At 42.4% G+C, this 18996-nt stretch overlaps 1 long non-coding RNA gene across 1 annotated transcript; it reads left to right on the forward strand.

The window, feature by feature from the left end:
- The first annotated feature begins 319 nt into the window (after nt 1-319).
- LOC129828880 (uncharacterized) lies at nt 320-18645 on the forward strand. Its single transcript, XR_008755311.1, has 3 exons — nt 320-463; nt 18351-18472; nt 18564-18645. It is a non-coding gene; the product is annotated as an uncharacterized LOC129828880 (long non-coding RNA).
- The last annotated feature ends 351 nt before the right edge of the window (nt 18646-18996 follow it).

Here is an 18996-nt window from a genome sequence, read left to right on the forward strand (position 1 = left end):
TCTACATTTTTTGAAAGGGGCATGCTTATTTAAGATGGTGAGGAAATTACTTTAAAAGAACAACCAGGCATCCTCTACTGATGATATTAGGTCAATATCCTTCCAGGATACACGGGTCACCTAGCAGAACGAACTCTGAAGATAGATGGGGGGCAATCAATTCACATATGGTGTGCAGGGCACAGCTGGGAGCCGAGGAGGGTCTATAACAGGTGGCAACAGTGATAGACTTATTTCTGGAGAGATTTATTTTTAAATTAGAAGCTCAAACTGTTTTGGCATAGACCTGACAGAACATTGCAGGCTATCTCTACAGTAGATTGCAACTCTTCCCCCTTTGGCAGTTCTATCTTGACGGAAAATGTTGTAGTTGTATATGGAAATCTTTGAATTTTTGGTGGCCTTCCTAAGCCAGGATTCAGACACGGCAAGGACATCAGGGTTGGCGGAGTGTGCTAAAGCAGTGAGTAAAACAAACTTAGGGAAGAGGCTTCTTATGTTAACATGCATGATACCAAGAATTTTACAGTTAGAGAAGTCAACAAATGAGAGCGTCTGGGGACACACAGGGCCTGTGTTAACCTCTACATCACCCGGGGAACAGAGGAGGAGTAGGATGAGGATACGGCTAAAGGCTATCAAAACTGGTCGTCTAGTGCATTGGGGACAGAGTATAAAAGGAGCAGATTTCTGTGCGTGGTAGAATAGATTCAGGGCATAATGTATAGATGGGTATGGTAGGGTGCGGGTACAGTGGAGGTAAACCTAGGCGATGAGAGAGGTTGCATCTCTGGATGCACTAGTTATGCTAGGTGAGATCACCGCATGTGTGGGAGGTGTGACTAAAGAGTTATCTGAGGCATGTTGAGTGGGACCAGGGGCTCCGCAGTAAAATAAAACAATGATAACTACCCTAAACAACAGTATACAAGGCATATTGACATTAGAGAGAGACATAAAGTGAGGCAATCAGCTATGTGTCCAGGTGATCATAGGGTTCAGTGAACAGCAATAGATGAAACAGGGAAGCCGTTATGTAGTTGTTACTACGCTAGCAAGTGGGATGACACGGCGTTCATACAAATAGCAGACCGGGGCTAGCAGAAGCGTCTTCACCGACGTCCAGCAAAGGCCCGTTGAGGGCACAATGGACAGAATTAAATCGGCACACCAGTCGTGATAGATTGGCTGGACTCCGTGTCGACAAAGGGTCCAGGCCAATTGGCAAAAGAGGTATTGTAGCTGGAGTAATTTGGCAGGAATCCGGTGATGTAGTGGCTTCTGTTCGTGTTAGTGAAGAGTCCGGGAGGCATCAGCTGTGTAGCCGAATGATCATAGCAGGCCGGGAGATGGACCTGGCTCAAGGCTAGCTTCGGGGCTGGGCCACTCGGTAGCAGCTAGCTAGTTGCGATGATCTGGAGTAATGGTCCAGAGCTTACGGCAGGAATCTGGTGATGTAGTGGAGAAAAGCAGTCCGGTATGCTCAGGGATGATATCGCGCTGTGCAGACTGGCGGGTATTATCCAGGCTAAAAGCGTCTGGTGTCTGAGCTAAAGGTAAAGGCTGCTAACAGTGGCTAACAATGACTAAATAGCTAGTAGCTAATTAGCTGGTTAGCATCTGATGGCTAGCTTCTGATGGAGGTTGTAGCTATAGGGTCTAAAAATAGCAGATCCGTATCACATTGGGTGAGGCGGGTTGCCGGAAGGGATATTTCATTTAAAAATGGAAAAAGAGATTAAAATATATTGAAATATATACAGAAAAAGACGAAAAAACTACATTTACAGGGGACAATGACAAACACATCTGCACTGCTACGCCATCTTGGATATCCATCCAGCCTCCATCCCAATGGACATTTATTTATTCATCACTAATACAGTTGTGATGTATATAGTGCTATTTCTATTTTTTATTACCATTTTCATTATTTTATTTAACTTAGTCCTGCATGCTGGAGCTCTGAACCCAACATTTTCATTGTACCCTGCAATCACACCTGCAACCCTGTACATGTGACCATTAAACACTGACTGAATCTTACTAAGTAGTCCCATGTATAGAGGAGTCAGGAGACGTTAGGCAGCTAAACCTGCCCTGCTGTCTGTCTGCCCACCAGTGACATTTTGGGTGGACACTAGGTTTGAATGGCAGGAACCCGGTTACCGAGATTTACTGGGATTTACTGCCCAAAACCCCTCCCTTATAATAGATTATTTATATGAACAGCATGGAGTGAAATGGAACTGTTGAATTATATGTGATGTCTAAATCTGGCTTCTCTACGGCCTTTGCGTGATGAATCAAAGCTCAAGGTGGGGACAAACAGCCCAGCTCAGTATGGAGTGCAGTTCACAATGCATGTAGACCTATCATCTCATTATGGTAACTTTTTTTCTTGTGACAGGTAGGCCTACATTTGCTGCAGAATAGTCTATGCTACAGTAATATAAAGACAGAATGTGCATCTAATTTACCCATCTCCATCTGGCTTTCAAGGGTCAACTTGTTTTTAATTGTAAACTTTTTTTTAATTATTATTGCAGCTGCAGAGTTTTAAAACAGCCTATCACTCTAAATAGCATTGCTTTAAATCAGTGCCCACGTGAGCACTCTAGCACACTCTTTCTCACTCTCCATCAACTCCATTCAAATTGCATCCAAAATATAGAATCCTGTTCTAGATTTATATATAGTCCTATATATAGATGTCCTAGCCTACCTCTTTCAGGTAATACATTCAATCCAGTATTAGCCTTATATTTAGCTAATTAATGATGGGTTATGCAAAATAAGCTTCAAATGTAAAGCTTCTGTCTCTTGCGCAATACGCACTCACCTGTGCTCCGCTGGCATCTCCTTAACAAAATGCTCCTTGGCTCTTGGAGTCCCATGTAGGAAAAGCTAGACTAGAACAGCTTGCTGGAGTTTTTTTTTTTTTTTAAGTGTATTTCTTATACCAATAGATTATTTGAAGAAGAGGGACACAAGCTCTTTTTTGCTGAATGTTAAATACAGCAGCCAATAGAACTCACGGGTAGTTTGAAAGAAGAGCAAATGCGCGATGGTGGTAGGCTATAGTAGTTATTTATTCAGACGCATAACCATTTAATCTTCGGAAGAGAAGTGAAAGCCTTCTGCATCAAATGATAGTCCTATATTATTCAAAGATGTCATTAGAATGATGAAGATAAGGCCAACAAAATGTATTTCATTTAACTGTTGAAAGCATGGAAGGAATGAAGCAACAACACAGAGAGAAAGAGATGTAGGCTAAAAACATTAGGAGAAATATTATGAAAGGTATACAGTTGAAGTTGGAAGTTTACGTACACTTAGGTTGAAGTCATTAAAGCTCGTTTTTCAATCACTCCACAAATTTCTTGTTAACAAACTATAGTTTTGGCAAGACGGTTAGGACATCCACTTTGTGCATGACACAAGTAATTTTTCCAACAATTGTTTACAGACAGATTATTTCACTTATAATTCACTTTATCACAATTCCAGTGGGTCAGAAGTTTATATACACTAAGTTGACTGTGCCTTTAAACAGCTTGGAAAATAACAGAAAATTATGTCATTGCTTTAGAAGCTTCTGATAGGCTAATTGACATCATTTGAGTCAATTGGAGGTGTACCTGTGGATGTATTTCAAGGCCTACCTTCAAACTCAGTGCCTCTTTGCTTGACATCATGGGAAAATCAAAGGAAATCAGCCAAAACCACAGAAAGAAATTGTAGACCTCCACAAGTCTGGTTCATCCTTGGGAGCAATTTCCAAATGCCTGAAGGAACCACGTTCATCTGTACAAACAATAGTATGCAAGTGTAAACACCATGGGACCACTCAGCCGTCATACCGCTCAGGAAGGAGACGCGTTCTGTCTCCTAGAGATGAACGTACTTTGGTGCGAAAAGTGCAAATCAATCCCAGAACAACAGCAAAGTACCTTGTGGAGATCCTGGAGGAAATGGGTACAAAAGTATCTATATCCACAATAATAAAACAAGCCTTATATCGACATAATCTGAATGGCCGCTCAGCAAGGAAGAAGCCACTGCTCCAGAATCACCATTAAAAAAAGCCAGACTATGGTTTGCAACTGCACATCGGGACAAAGATTGTACTTTTTGGAGAAATGTCCTCTGGTCTGATGAAACAAAAATAGAACTGTTTGGCCATAATGACCATCGTTATGCTTGGAGGAAAAAGGGGGAGGCTTGCAAGCCGAAGAACACCATCCCAACCGTGAAGCACGGGGGTGGCAGCATCATGTTGTGGGGGTGCTTTGCTGCAGGAGGGACTGGTGCACTTCACAAAATAGATGGTATCATGAGGATGGAAAATTATGTGGATATATTGAAGCGGCATCTCAAAACATCAGTCAGGAAGTAAAAGCTTGGTCACAAATGTGTCTTCCAAATGGACAATGATCCCAAGCATACTTCCAAAGTTGTGGCAAAATGGCTTAAGGACAACAAAGTCAAAGTATTGGAGTGGCCATCACAAAACCCTGACCTCAATCCTATAGAAAATTTGTGGGCAGACCTGAAAAAGCGTGTGCGAGCAAGGAAGCCTACAAACCGGACTCAGTTACATCAGCTCTGTCAGGAGGAATGGGCCAAGATTCACCCAACTTATTGTGGGAAACTTGTGAAAGGCTACCCGGAACGTTTGATCCAAGTTAAACAATTTAAAGGCAATGCTACCAAATCCTAATTGAGTGATGTAAACTTCTGACCCACTGGGAATGTAATGAAAGAAATAAAAGCTGAAATAAATCATTCTCTCTACTGTTATTCTGACATTTCACATTCTTCAAATAAAGTGTTGATCCTAACTGACCTAAGACAGGGAATTTTTACTGGGATTAAATGTCAGGAATTGTGAAAAACTGAGTTGAAATGTAGTTGGCTAAGGTGTATGTAAACTTCCGACATTCTATGGACTTTTATGTTTTTTGTAATGTGCAGTGGACTATCATATGTATTGGATAATGGCACAATCATTTTAGATTTTTTGGGCTTGGTTATTAAATGTCGTTAATGTAGTGTTCATAAAATGTTTTTAATATATAGTTCATCAGGCTCAAGTAGCATCAAGTTTGAATTTTCATGCTGATCAAAGCTCTAATCATATCCAGACATATTTATATGCTTTATAATGCTTTTGAATGACACTTCCTGTTTTGGCGGGAAATACCGTTTTACCCAGGAGAAAACTGATTCATTCTCATGATGGAACATTTGTAAAATATTGTGAAAATATTCAACCCTAGTGGATGCACAGCAGCACTGGCAGAAAAGGCAGCAAGACTGAAAAGCAGTGCTGACGCCGGGAGAGAGGAGGGGAATGAGAGAGAGTGACAGAGATACGGATAGACAGAGACAGAGACTGCAGAGGCAGTCTTGTATGCTGTTGCATAAATTATGTAATATGCCAGGGAGATATGTATACTGTAGCTAAGAAAGTAATATTATGTGTATGTTGTGTAGTAAGCTGTTAGTAGCCCACGTGCCTCACCCTAATAACTTGGTCCCTTTCCCCCTCATAACTTAGCCTACTGTTCTGACTTAGTAGTGCACATGTAGCCAATAGCCTATTTTATAGAAATGTAATCATTGAATATTGCAAGAACTTTCATTGTCTGCTAATATGCCCCCTTTATTTATCCTACGGTTCTGACTTGGTGTACAGGGAGAATACTGTACTAACGGCCCATGTTCTGAATTCTGTTGCTGTACATTTCAAAAGAGCTGAACAAATAGTTATATTGACTACGTTCGTCCTAGCTCGCTCATTAATGTCTTCATCGAAATTACGGATTGCCTCTTATCCTCTCGCATGCTATAGTTTGTACATCTCGATTGTCAGTAGAAACCACATTCGTTTAAGCAAGTCAGCCATATCAGCTACAGTACCAGTCAAGAGTTTGTACACACCTACTCATTCAAGGGTTTTTCTTTATTTTTGCTATTTTCTACATTGTAGAATAATAGTGGAGACATCAAAACTATGAAATAACACATATGGAATCATGTAGTAACCAAAAAAATGCAAAACCAATCAAAATACATTTTAAATTTTAGATTCTTCAAAGTAGCCACCCTTTGCCTTGATGACAGCTTTGCACACTCTTGGCATTCTCTCAACCAGCTTCACCTGGAATGCTTTCCAACAGTCTTGAAGAGTTCCCACATATGCTGAGCACTTGTTGGCTGCTTTTCCTTCACTCTGCGTTCCAACACATCCCAAACCATCTCAATTGGGTTAAGGTCAGGTAATTGTGGAGGCCAGGTCATCTGATGCAGCACTCTATCACTCTCCTTTGCCCTTACACAGCCTGGAGGTCTGTTGGGTCATTGTCCTGTTGAAAAACAAATGATAGTCCCACCAGATGGGATGGTGTATCGCTGCAGAATTATAGCCTAGTATAGCAGTGGTAAGGATTCCCCCATGGTGCTGAAAAGAAAGCTCTGCTGTTGGGACAGCTTTATATAGGCCCTAACAGTTTGTGGGCGCCGTCTGTCACCATTATAGTACAATTAATGCATTGTTTAGTGTTGTGTAGTGTCTTTGCTGGCATGCATCAAAAATATTTTGGGGGAGTTTGCCCCACCAAGACTTAAATGCTAAAATCGCCACTGCAGACAGGTGGGAGGGTAAGGAGGAGAGAACGGGAGGGAGGCAGGCACTTTGGAGGTCCAAACCCAGGCAGGTACCTTTAGGCCTCTGTCTGTCTTCAAGAGTATATCTGACTAAGATGACCAATCTTGCAGGAGCCAGAGCAGAGTGAGGGAGAGGGGTAACACTGCATACCAAAGGGCCCTCTGGTTCCCCAAAAGGGCCATTTGGTCAAAAGTAGTGCCCCAAATAGGGGAGAGGGTGCCATTTGGGATGCAAACACTGAGGGATGTAGTATGCAACTCTTCTGTTCAGCACCACAGACTACTGGTTCAAATCACAGAAACCTGGAAAACCAAAACCCGGCCACAACCAGCAGAGCTAGTCCAAATTGAGATGCTGCCAAAGTGATCAGTCACTCAGACCTTCAGTAATCTCACTCATCTATAAATGTTGATTACAATTTAGTTTGCCTCTGATAAGGCCGGTGGAAGAGGATCGATATTTGACCAATCGATTCGATCAATGTTTACAGAGATTAAGGAAGTTGAGAGAGAGCTGGATAGTGTGTGAGGTACTCTACTCCAACAGTCCCTGTATGCAGAGCTAGAGGAGAACTTCAATGACATGGAAGCACTGTGTTGTTTTTAATACTCAACACCCTTCATCTCCTCATATCTAATAAACAACACTGTAAAAGTTTTCTTGAGGGTTACAGAACATTCACAACTTTCAGCACTCTCGCTCATCCAAATAGACTGTTTGGGTCTGGCGCTATTTTACAGAGTCGATGTTTCATTTATGACTAAATTAATCTGAATCCAATGATGATGGCTCCATGAACCTCCTTCCCTTATTCTCATTCGCCGTCGTGGCGTCGGTCGTCCACTGTGTGACCAAACCATGATTAATGACGGAGCCGTCCCAAGCATTACTCATTACCTCTCATCCAGAACTCCCCCTGCTGTCTCCGTCCCGGACCCACCCCACCCGTAGGTCTACAGCCTGGGAAATAATGTATATCATTACCTACAATGTCTTTGTTACAGGAGGTTGAGACTAGGAACTCTATCATCCACGCTTTACATGTCTACTGTTAAAGGAAGGACCTCCCAGCTAGTATCACTCACTCCATGTCACTGCTTATGAATAAGATAGTGTTATTGATACAGTGCATAGTGTACACTACCGGTCAAAGGTTTTAGAACACTTACTCATTCAAGGGTTTTTATTTATTTTTACTCTTTTCTACATTGTAGAAGAATAGTGAAGACATCAAAACTATGAAATAACACATATGGAATCATGCAGTAACCAAAAAGTGTAAATAAATCAAAATATATTTTAAATTCTTTGAACACTCTTGGCATTCTCTCAACCAGCTTCACCTAGAATGCTTTTCCAAAAGTCTTGAAGAGTTCCCACATATGCTGAGCACTTGTTGGCTGCTTTTCCTTCACTCTGCGGTCCAACTGATCCCAAACCATCTCAATTTGGTTGAGGTCCGGGGATTGTGGAGGCCAGGTCATCTTATGCAGCACTCCATCACTCTCCTTGGTAAAATACTGATTACACAGCCTAGAGGTGTGTTGGGTCATTATCTTGTTTAAAAACAAATGATAGTCCCACTAAGCCCACACCAGATGGGATGGCGTATCGCTGCGGAATGCTCTGGTAGCCATGCTGGTTAAGTATGCCTTGAATTCTAAATAAATCACAGACAATGTCACCAGCAACGCAACCTCACACTATAACACCTCCTTTTCCATGCTTTACGGTGGGAAATACATATACGGAGATCACCCGTTCACCCACACCGCATCTCACAAAGACATGGCGGTTGGAACCCAAAACATCAAATTTGGACTCATCAGACCTAAGGACACATTTCAACCGGTCTAAGGTCCATTGCTCGTGTTTCTTGGCCCAGGCAAAACTCTTCGTCTTATTTGTGTCTTTTAGTAGTGTTTTTTTTGCAACAATTTAACCAGGAAGGCCTGATTCGGCAGGGTAGCCTAGTGGTTAGAGCATTGGGCTAGTAACCGAAAGGTTGTAAGTTCAAATCCCCAAGCTGACAAGGTACAAATCTGTCGTTCTGCCCCTGAACAAGGCAGTTAACCCACTGTTCCTAGGCCGTCATTGAAAATAAGAATTTGTTCTTAACTGACTTGCCTAGTAAAATAAATAATACATTTGAAAAAATCACAGTCTCCTCTGAACAGTTGATGTGTGAAGCTCTGTGAAGCATTTATTTGGGATGCAATTTCTGAGGCTGGTAACTCTAAAGAACTTATCCTCTGCAGCAGAGTTAACTCTGGATCCTGTGAGAGCTAGTTTCATCATAGCACTTGATGGTTTTTGTGACTGCACTAGAAGAAACTTTCAAAATTCTTGAAATTTTCCAGATTGACTGACCTTCATGTCTTAAAGTAATGATGGAATGTAATTTCTCATTGCTTATTTGAGCTATTCTTGCCATAATATGGACTTGGTATTTTACCAAATAGGACTATCTTCTGTACACCACCCCTAGCTTGTCACAACACAACTGATTGGCTCAAACACATTAAGAATAAAATAAATTCCACAAATTAACTTTTAACAAGGCACACCTGTTAATTGAAATGCATTATAGGTGACTACCTCATGAAGCTGTTTTAGAGAATGCCAAGAGTGTGCAGAGCTGTCATCAAGGCAAAGGGTGACAAACATTTGTTTTCACCTTTATTTAACCAAGTAGGCTAGTTGAGAACAAGTTCTCATTTGCAACTGTGACCTGGCCAAGATAAAGCAAAGCAGTGTGACACAGACAACAACACAGAGTTACACATGGAGTAAACAATAAACAAGCCAATAACACAATAACACAATAAACAAGTCAATGACACAGTAGAAAAAAGAAAGTCTATATACAGAGTGTGCAAAAGGCGTGAGGAGGTAAGGCAATAAATAAGCCATAGGAGCGAATAATTACAATTTAGCAGATTAACACTGGAGTGATAAAGGAGCAGATGATGATGTGCAAGTAGAGATACTGGTGTGCAAAAGAGCAGAAAAGTAAATCAAATAAAAACAGTATGGGGATGAAGTAGGTAGATTGGGTGGGCTATTTACAGATGGACTATGTACAGCTGCAGCGATTGGTTATCTGCTCAAATAGTTGATGTTTAAAGTTGGTGAGGGATATAAAAGTCTCCAACTTCAACGATTTTTGCAATTCGTTCCAGTCACTGGCAGCAGAGACCTGGAAGGAAAGGTGGCCAAATGAGGTGTTGGCTTTGGGGATGATCAGTGAGATAAACATGCTGGAACGTGTGCTACGGGTGGGTGTTGTTATCGTGACCAGTGAACTGAGATAAGGCGGAGCTTTACCTAGCAAAGACTTATAGATGACCTGGAGCCAGTGGGTCTGGCGACGAATATGTAGCGAGGGCCAGCCGACTAGAGCATACAGGTCGCAGTGGTGGGTGGTATAAGGTGATTTGGTAACAAAACGGATGGCACTGTGATAGACTGCATCCAGTTCGCTGAGTAGAGTATTGGAAGCTATTTTGTAGATGACATCGCCGAAGTCGGGGATCGGGAGGGTTAGTCAGTTTTACTAGGGTAAGTTTGGCGGCGTGAGTGGAGTGTCACGCCCTGACCTTAGAGATCCTTTTTATGTCTCTATTTTGTTTTGGTCAGGGTGTGATTTGGGTGGACATTCTATGTTTTGTATTTCTTTGTTTCTGGCTGAGTGTGGTTCCCAGAGGCAGCTGTCTATCGTTGTCTCTGATTGGGGATCATACTTAGGCTGCCCTTTTCCCTCTTTCTGTGTGGGATCTTGTTCTTTGTTTGTGTGCAGGGAGTTTGCACATCGAAGCTGTTCGGTTGGTGTATTCTTTATTGTTTTGTTCTGTTTTAGTTTCACTTCGTGATTAAATTATGTGGAACTCTAAGAACGCTGCGCCTTGGTCTCTTCCGACGACGACACCCGTTACAAGGAGGCTTTGTTGCGAAATAGAAAGCCGATTCTAGATTTGATTTTGGATTGGAGATGTTTAATATGAGTCTGGAAGGAGAGTTTACAGTCTAGCCAGACACCTAGGTATTTAAAGTTGTCCACATATTCTAGGTCGGAACCGTCCAGGGTGGTGATGCTAGTCGGGCTGGCGGCGGCGGGCAGCGAACGTTTGATAAGCATGCATTTGATTTTACTAGCGTTTAAGAGCAGTTGGAGGCCACGGAAGGAGTGTTGTATGGCATTGAAGATCGTTTGGAGGTTAGTTAGCACAGTGTCCAAGGAAGGGCCAGAAGTATACAGAATGGTGTCGTCTGCGTAGAGGTAGATCAGGGAATCGCCCGCAGCAAGAGCGACATCATTGATATATACAGAGAAGAGAGTCGGCTCGAGAATTGAACCCTGTGACACCCCCATAGAGACTGCCAGAGGTCCGGACAACATGCCCTCCGATTTGACACACTGAACTCTGTCTGCAAAGTAGTTGGTGAACCAGGTGAGGCAGTCATTAGAAAACCCAAGGCTATTGAGTCTGCCGATAAGAATATGGTGATTGACAGAGTCGAAAGCCTTGGCCAGGTCGTTGAAGATGGCTGCACAGTACTGTCTTTTGTCAATGGCGGTTATGATATCGTTTAGTACCTTGAGCGTGGCTGAGGTGCACCCGTGACCGGCTCGAAAGCCGGATTGCACAGCAGAAAAGGTACGGTGGGATTCGAAATGGTCAGTGATCTGTTTATTAGCTTGGCTTTCGAAGAATTTAGATAGACAGGGCATGATGGATATAGGTCTGTAACAGTTTGTATCTAGGGTGTCACCCCGTTTGAAGAGGGGGATGACCGCGACAGCTTTCCAATCTTTAGGGATCCTATCATCTATCATTTTATGGGCATAATTCAATTGAACATGCTTATATTACCACAGTAGTTTGGGCACTAAATACCAATTCGACTCCTTCAATAGGTAATTATTTCCAGTTTTCACAATAAGATATGTTGGTGGTGGGTAGTACTGTGAGAGGTACTGCAAAGATCTGAATCTGGCCCTAAGATATTTTTTCTTTAATTGGTCTTTTGACCAATCACATCAGATCTTTTCATATTTGATATTTTTTTGAGCTGATCTGATTGGTCAAAATACCAAATAAGGGAGAAAAAAAGTTCAAACCTTTTCCCAATTATTGGCAAAAGCGCTGATCTGATTAGTCAAAGAAATAATTAGTGGAGAAATATAGGAATTGGGCTGCCTGTGTAAGCCCATTCTAGCCTACTTAGAGAATTAGCAAAGTTACAATTGATGGCTTTTTCCAAAGTATGCGCAGAAGCTATTTGTAAATACAATTCTAAAAGACTGGCTCGTTTACAGTTCATGAATCCAATAGGAGCAGATTGTTCAAGGTAATGATCTCGAAATGACACTGTAGTCCAAGATTGCATTGGACTTTGAAAATACTGTAGCTTTGGACATTGAGATGTGATGGAATTATAATGACTTGACTCTTTTCAATACAGTATAAATAGCATTGTGTGATTTCATCTTGATAATGACCTATATTAAATTGAAACAACAGTCCCAACTGTCTGGCTGTGTTTACCCATGCCAGGCAGCCCAATTCTGATATTTTTTCACTGATTGGTCTTTTGACTAATCACATTAACTCTGAAAAAGCTCTGATGTGAAAAGATCTGACGTGATGGGTTAAAAGATCAAAAAGACCAAAATCTGAATTGTGCTCCTTGTGTAAACACAGCCTCTGTCCTTCAAAAATGAATCCATCTAATTTTCACATTTGATTATATGTCAAAAAGATGTGACCACCAAGCCGATTGGCTCTATTTAATTCAGGCAGCCAAATTCAGATATTTTCCACAATTATTGGCAAAAGATCTGATCTGTAACAATGTCAATTAGTGGAAATATATTGTAATTAGGCTGCTTGTGTAAACACAGCCATTGATATGGTACAGTGTACATGGGTAGACAGTGCCACCCATGTTTCGCATTGAGAATCATGTTACTCCATTCATGATGGGTTAGTGCCCTCTGCTGTTAGTTATCTAGAACTGCATGGCACATGTACGTTGTCTCACTCACCAAGCGTGAAACAGAAATGGAGGACAAACAGAATTAAAGGAATTATTGTATGAAAATGATATTGTTTTCTCAGCAGGCAACAATTTTTGTGTCTTGCTGGAATAACAATCTGTTTTGGTCTCTTTAATGAGAAGGAAATTATAGAATACCCCTGACTTGCATCCAATCCAACACTCTTCGAAATGGTAAAAACTAAGAAAATCGAAAATAACAGCTAGACATCAATACCAGAAATTATTTTAATAGTTTGCTATTTAGCTGATTGTGCTATGATTATGAATCTCAACCTAGATAGGCCTGCATCGCTTGACACAGAGGTGGGAGTAAATTTGAAAAAAGATAGAAAATAATGTCCTTATTCTACAAACAGTGGGGGGGGGGGGGGTATATGGGTCTGGCCTGTGTACGTGGGCTGACAGGGTGATATATCAGTATACTAGCCTCTGTGTTAATTAAGTAGACCAGGCAGTGTTGTCTGAATGCATCCCAAATGGTACCCTATTCCCTTTATAGTGCACTACTTTTGAGTCATTTGGGACATAACCACTTTGATAGTGCCGAATGTATGTCCCCGCAGAGAGACGCTAAGGTGTCAGTTAGACTCACACCATTAAAGACAACCCTCTCAACCCCTAGAGAGACAGAAGATGTACATGATTGACAGAGGGGTGGGGGGGTGCATCATACTTGAACTCACGAATACAGAATAGCACCGTTGAACTGGTAGGGCTTATTAATATATCTAGATGGAATAGATTTATGGAAGAGCTGGGGTTGGAGGGAATTTCACAGGATTTTCAAGGCTACGTCGAGATTAACTCCTTGACAAACCCATTGTTTAAAATATGCTAATTATAAATAGGCTACTGAAATAGTAATTCATGTAAAAAGCCCTATTTGTAGGTATATAGCTCATTTGCATTCATACAGTACGTTACTGAGAGCGCAAGGGACAAAATGAATACATTGAAACAATGGACAGAAAACTCATTATACAGAATGAGGAAGTGAAAGCAGTAGAAGGAAACAGAATTCAATCACACCAACAAGACAGGACAAATATGATGCAGTTCTGATGCACAGATTTGGTTATATGGTTTGCTTATATGATTGGGCTATAAACTGTACACTCTGGCTTCCAAACTAAAAATGGGATTACTTTCACTCTCATCATCTCAACTATGAAGATATGACATATTTTCAACAGCCATATGGGTAACAATCTCACTTAGACTGAGGCTTACTGGAAGACCATTTTTGACAGCAAACCAGTGAATGATCTGTCTTGACACTTGTGTTAATACAAAGATAAAAGATAATTGCCCTCTTAAATCATTCAAACGATTAGTGTATTCAACCTACTTAAGCATGGCAAGCATTTCAATATGCAATAAACATATTTTTCATTTGTGCTATACTGTTTGTGTAGCTCTGGTACATGGAGTTAGTGCACGTTCCACTGGCACAGGTGTCCACATAGAATTGGCTTTCCAGATGTAGGCCTGTCTTTAGTCAGGTAATGTTCCCATTTATACAATGTTTTGATTTACCGTACACAGGTGCGTATAGGTGTATTTCATGCTATTTTATTTAATAGCTTAGATGTTTTCACTATTATTCTACAATGTAGAAAATAGTCAAAATAATGAATTACCCTTGAATGAGTAGGTGTTCTAAAACTTTTGACCGGTAGTGTATATCAGATTATCTATAATTTTATGGGCATAATTCAATTGAACATGCTTATATTACCACAGTAGTTTGGGCACCAAATAAAAATTAGACACCTACAACAGGTAATTATTTCCAGTGACTTTCAACGTGGCACCGTCATTGGATGCCACCTTTCCAACAAGTCAGTTTGCCAAATTTCTGCCCTGCTAGAGCTGCCCCGGTCAATCACCGAATGGGGCCGTCGAGTGCTGAAGAATGTAGCGCGTAAAAATCGTCTGTCCTTAGTTGCAACACTCACTTCTGAGTTCCAAGCTGCCTCTGGAAGCAACTTCAGCACAAGAACTGTTCGTCTGGAGCTCATTGGAATGGGTTTCCATGGCCGAGCAGCCGCACACAAGCCTAAGATCACCATGCGCAATGCCAAGCGTCGGCTGGAGTGGTGTAAAGCTCGTCGCCATTGGACTCTGGAGCAGTGGAAACGCGTTCTCTGGAGTTATGAATCATGCTTCACCACCTGGTAGTCCGACAGACAAATCTGGGTTTGGTGGATGCCAGAAGAATGCTACCTGCCAGAATGCATAGTGCCAACTGTAAAGTTTGGTGGATGAGGAATAAAGTCCCTTGCAAAAGAATTCATCCCCCTTGGCATTTTTCCCATTTTGTTGCATTACAACCTATAAATTAAATGTATTTTTATTTTAATTTCATGTAATGGACATACACAAAATAGTCAAAAAATTCTAAATGGAAAAGTGGTGCGTGCATATGTATTCACCCCCTTTGCTATGAAGCCCCTAAATAAGATCTTGTGCAACCAATTACCTTCAGAAGTCACATAATTAGTTAAATAAAGTCCACCTGTGTGCAATCTCAGTGTCACATGACATGTCACATGATCTCAGTGTATATATACACCTGTTCTGAAAGGCCCCAAAGTCTGCACCGCCATTAAGCAATCGGCACCACCAAGCAAGCAAGCAAGCAAGCAGCAGCAGCACCACCACCACCACCACCACCACCACCACCATGAAGACCAAGGAGCTCTCCAGATCAGGGTTGGGTTATAAAAAAATATCAGAAACTTTGAACATCCCACAGAGAACCATTAAATCCATTATTAAAAACTATGGCACCACGCCGGCCGCGACCGGGAGGCCCGTGGGGCGACGCACAATTGGCATAGCGTCGTCCGGGTTAGGGAGGGTTTGGCCGGTAGGGATATCCTTGTCTCATCGCGCTCCAGCGACTCCTGTGGCGGCCGGGCGCAGTGCTCGCTAACCAAGGGGGCCAGGTACACGGTGTTTCCTCCGACACATTGGTGCGGCTGGCTTCCGGGTTGGAGGCACGCTGTGTTAAGAAGCAGTGCGGCTTGGTTGGGTTGTGCTTCGGAGGACGCATGGCTTTCGACCTTCGTCTCTCCCGAGCCCGTACGGGAGTTGTAGCGATGAGACAAGATAGTAATTACTAGCGATTTGGATACCACGAAAATTGGGGAGAAAAGGGGGTAAAATTTTAAAATAATAATAATAATCATCATTTTTTTTAAATAATATGGCACCACAACAAACCTGCCAAGAGAGGGCCGCCCAACAAAACTCAAGGACCAGGCAAGGAGGTCATTAATCAGAGAGGCAAAAAGTGGAGATTGGAGTATCTGTCCATAGGACCACTTTAAGCTGTACACTCCACCGAGCTGGGCTTTACAGGAGAGTGACCAGAATAAAAAACATTGCTTAAAGTATTTGCCAAAAGGCATGTGGGAAACTCCCCAAGCCTATGGAAGAAGGTACTTTGGTCAGATGAGATTAAAATTAAGCTTTTTGGCCATCAAGATAAACACTATGTCTGGCGCAAACCCAACACCTCTCATCAACCCGAGAACACCATCCACACAGTAAAGCGTGGTGGCAGCATCATGCTGCGGGGATGTTTTTCATCGGCAAGGACTGGGAAACTGGTCAGAATTGAAAGAATGATAAATACAGGGAAATTCTTGAGGGAAACCTGTTTCAGTCTTCCAGAGATTTGAGACTGGGACGGAGGCTCACCTTCCAGCAGGACAATGATCCTAAGCATACTGCTAAAGCAACACTCGAGTGGTTTATGGGGAAACATTTAAATGTCTTGGAATGGCCTAGTCAAAGCCCAGACCTCAATCCAATTGAGAATCTGTGGTATGACTTAAAGATTGCTGTACACCAGCGGAACCATCCAACTTGAAGGAGCTGGAGCAGTTTTGCCTTGAAGAATGGACAAAAATCCCAGTGGCTAGATGTGGCAAGCTTATAGAGACATATCCCAAGAGACTTGCAGCTGTAATTGCTGCAAAAGGTGTCTCTACAAAGTATTGACTTTGGAGGGGTGAATAGTTATGCGCGCTCAAGTCTTCTGTATTTTTGTCTTATTTCTTGCTTGTTTCACAATAAGAAATATGTTGCTTCAAGTGGTAGGCATGTTGTGTAAATCAAATGTTACAAACCTCCCAAAAATCTATTTTAATTCCAGGTTTTAAGACAACAAAATAGGAAAAATGCCAAGGCGGGTGAATACTTTTGCAAGCCACTGTAATGATCTGGGGCTGTTTTTCATGGTTCAGGCTAGGCCCCTTACTTCCAGTGAAGGAAAATCGTAACGCTACAGCATACAATGACATTCTAGACGATTCTGTGCTTCCAACTTTGTGGCAACAGTTTGGGAAAGGCCCTTTTCTGTTTCACCATGACAATGCCCCCATGCACAAAGCAAGGTCCATACAGAAATGGTTCGTCGAGATCAGTGTGGAAGAACTTGACTGGCCTGCACAGAGCCCTGACCTCAACTCCATCGAACACCTTTGGGATGAATTGGAACGCTGTCTGCAAGCCAGGCCTAATTGCCCGACATCAGTGCCCGACCTAACTAATGCCCTTGAACGTAAATGGAAGCAAGTCCCCGCAACTCTTCTGTGGAAAGCTTTCCCAGAAGAGTGGAGGTTATTATGGCAGCAAAGGGAGGACCAACTCCATATTAATGCCCATGATTTTGGAACAAGATGTTCGACGAGCATTACTTTTGTCCATGTAGTATATAATCACTTCCCAAGTTGACCCCAACGTATACTAAATGAAAACGGCCCATGGCAGACCACCAAGACCTGACCCCGCCAGATGCGACAGTCTGTCCCAGCCATTTGCACCCTGTGGGCTACACTGGAAGCAGTGACTTCCAACCGATAAAACCTCACAAAAGTGTGGTGATGCCCAACTCACCGCAGCACAAATATCTCCTATAGTCAACCCTTTAAACAACGGCCAAGGCCCTGCCAGACCCCTGGTGGAGTGGGCACGTGCACCGCTAGGTAACTCTTGCCCCTTGCTGCTATACGCCAGGGACACAGCCTCCACAATCTAGAGGGTGAAATAGTTCAGCACCTCAGGAGTAAATGCCAGTTGGCTCTTCATAGCTGAGCATTTAGTGGTTGAAACAGCAGGTCCGGTAGAGAGAAACAGGATCAAACAGCAGGTCTGGGACATGGTAGCACTTCTGGTGTGTCCTGAACAGGTCAGGGTTCCATAGCCGTAGACAGTAACTGCAGCGACTGGATCTGAACCGACCAGGTGGACTGGGGACAAGGATAGCCAGGAGTCATCAGGCCAGGTTGTCCTGAGGCATGGTCCTAGAGCTCAGGTCCTGCATCCTTTATTTAAGTGTAGACTAAGCCCTATAGGTTTGTAACTTCACATGATTTAGCTTACTTGTCAATCCAGATCTGAATATTTGATATCCTTTTTACTGTACACTATTGATAGTCATTTTTTACAAAGCTAATCACTGAATGGCCTACTACAAGGATATGGTCAGGTTGACACTTCTAAGTCACAATAACACAGAACATACAAACACACACACTTAATTTAGGTTAGTGTGGAGTCAAGGCTTTGTCATTAAAATAATATTGTGCCTGTCTTTCAGATCTGCCAACCAGGCTCTGTGGGTGACTGGTAACCGTATTTCCACCAAGCTGTTCCTGGCCTGGAGTGGCACGCTGGGACTTCCATAGGCTTGTAGACCTGAAGCAGTGTGATGTGGTCCAGGTAATTATCACACACACGTATACACACTCACTCTATTCTGTTTTGTTGTATAATTATTTTCACTTAAGAAAATTGTGCCTCTCTCTTTTAGATCGGTCACCCCTATTAGCTCAACCACAGCCCTCACAGCTGCAGTCGTCTGCCCCTGTACCTGCTACACTGGCTGCGACAGGTGATACAGGTAATTATCACATGCATGTATACACAAATGCATACTCTCCCTCAATTGGGGCTCTATTCAATCACATCGGCTTTAGCCGACATCCACCTAGCAGTTGTTTTGGAGGTGTCTCAGTTGGTTGTTTTGGAGGTGGTAGAGGTGGAACTGTGATAGAGCTGTCAAATCCACAAGCGGCTCCTGGCATTATACCTAAAGCGGACATTGGTATTGGCTGCACGGAGTCGCATTAACAGAAATCTCATGCCCTGTTTACAAGTTCAAACAGTGGAATGTGAGACGTAATCTACACCTCCATTAGGATGATAGAAACCCTCATTATTTAGTTTAATGATTTTTCATGTTG

The sequence above is a fragment of the Salvelinus fontinalis genome, chromosome 30 (assembly GCF_029448725.1).
Source record: "Salvelinus fontinalis isolate EN_2023a chromosome 30, ASM2944872v1, whole genome shotgun sequence".
In the NCBI taxonomy this organism is placed as follows: Eukaryota; Metazoa; Chordata; class Actinopteri; order Salmoniformes; family Salmonidae; genus Salvelinus; species Salvelinus fontinalis.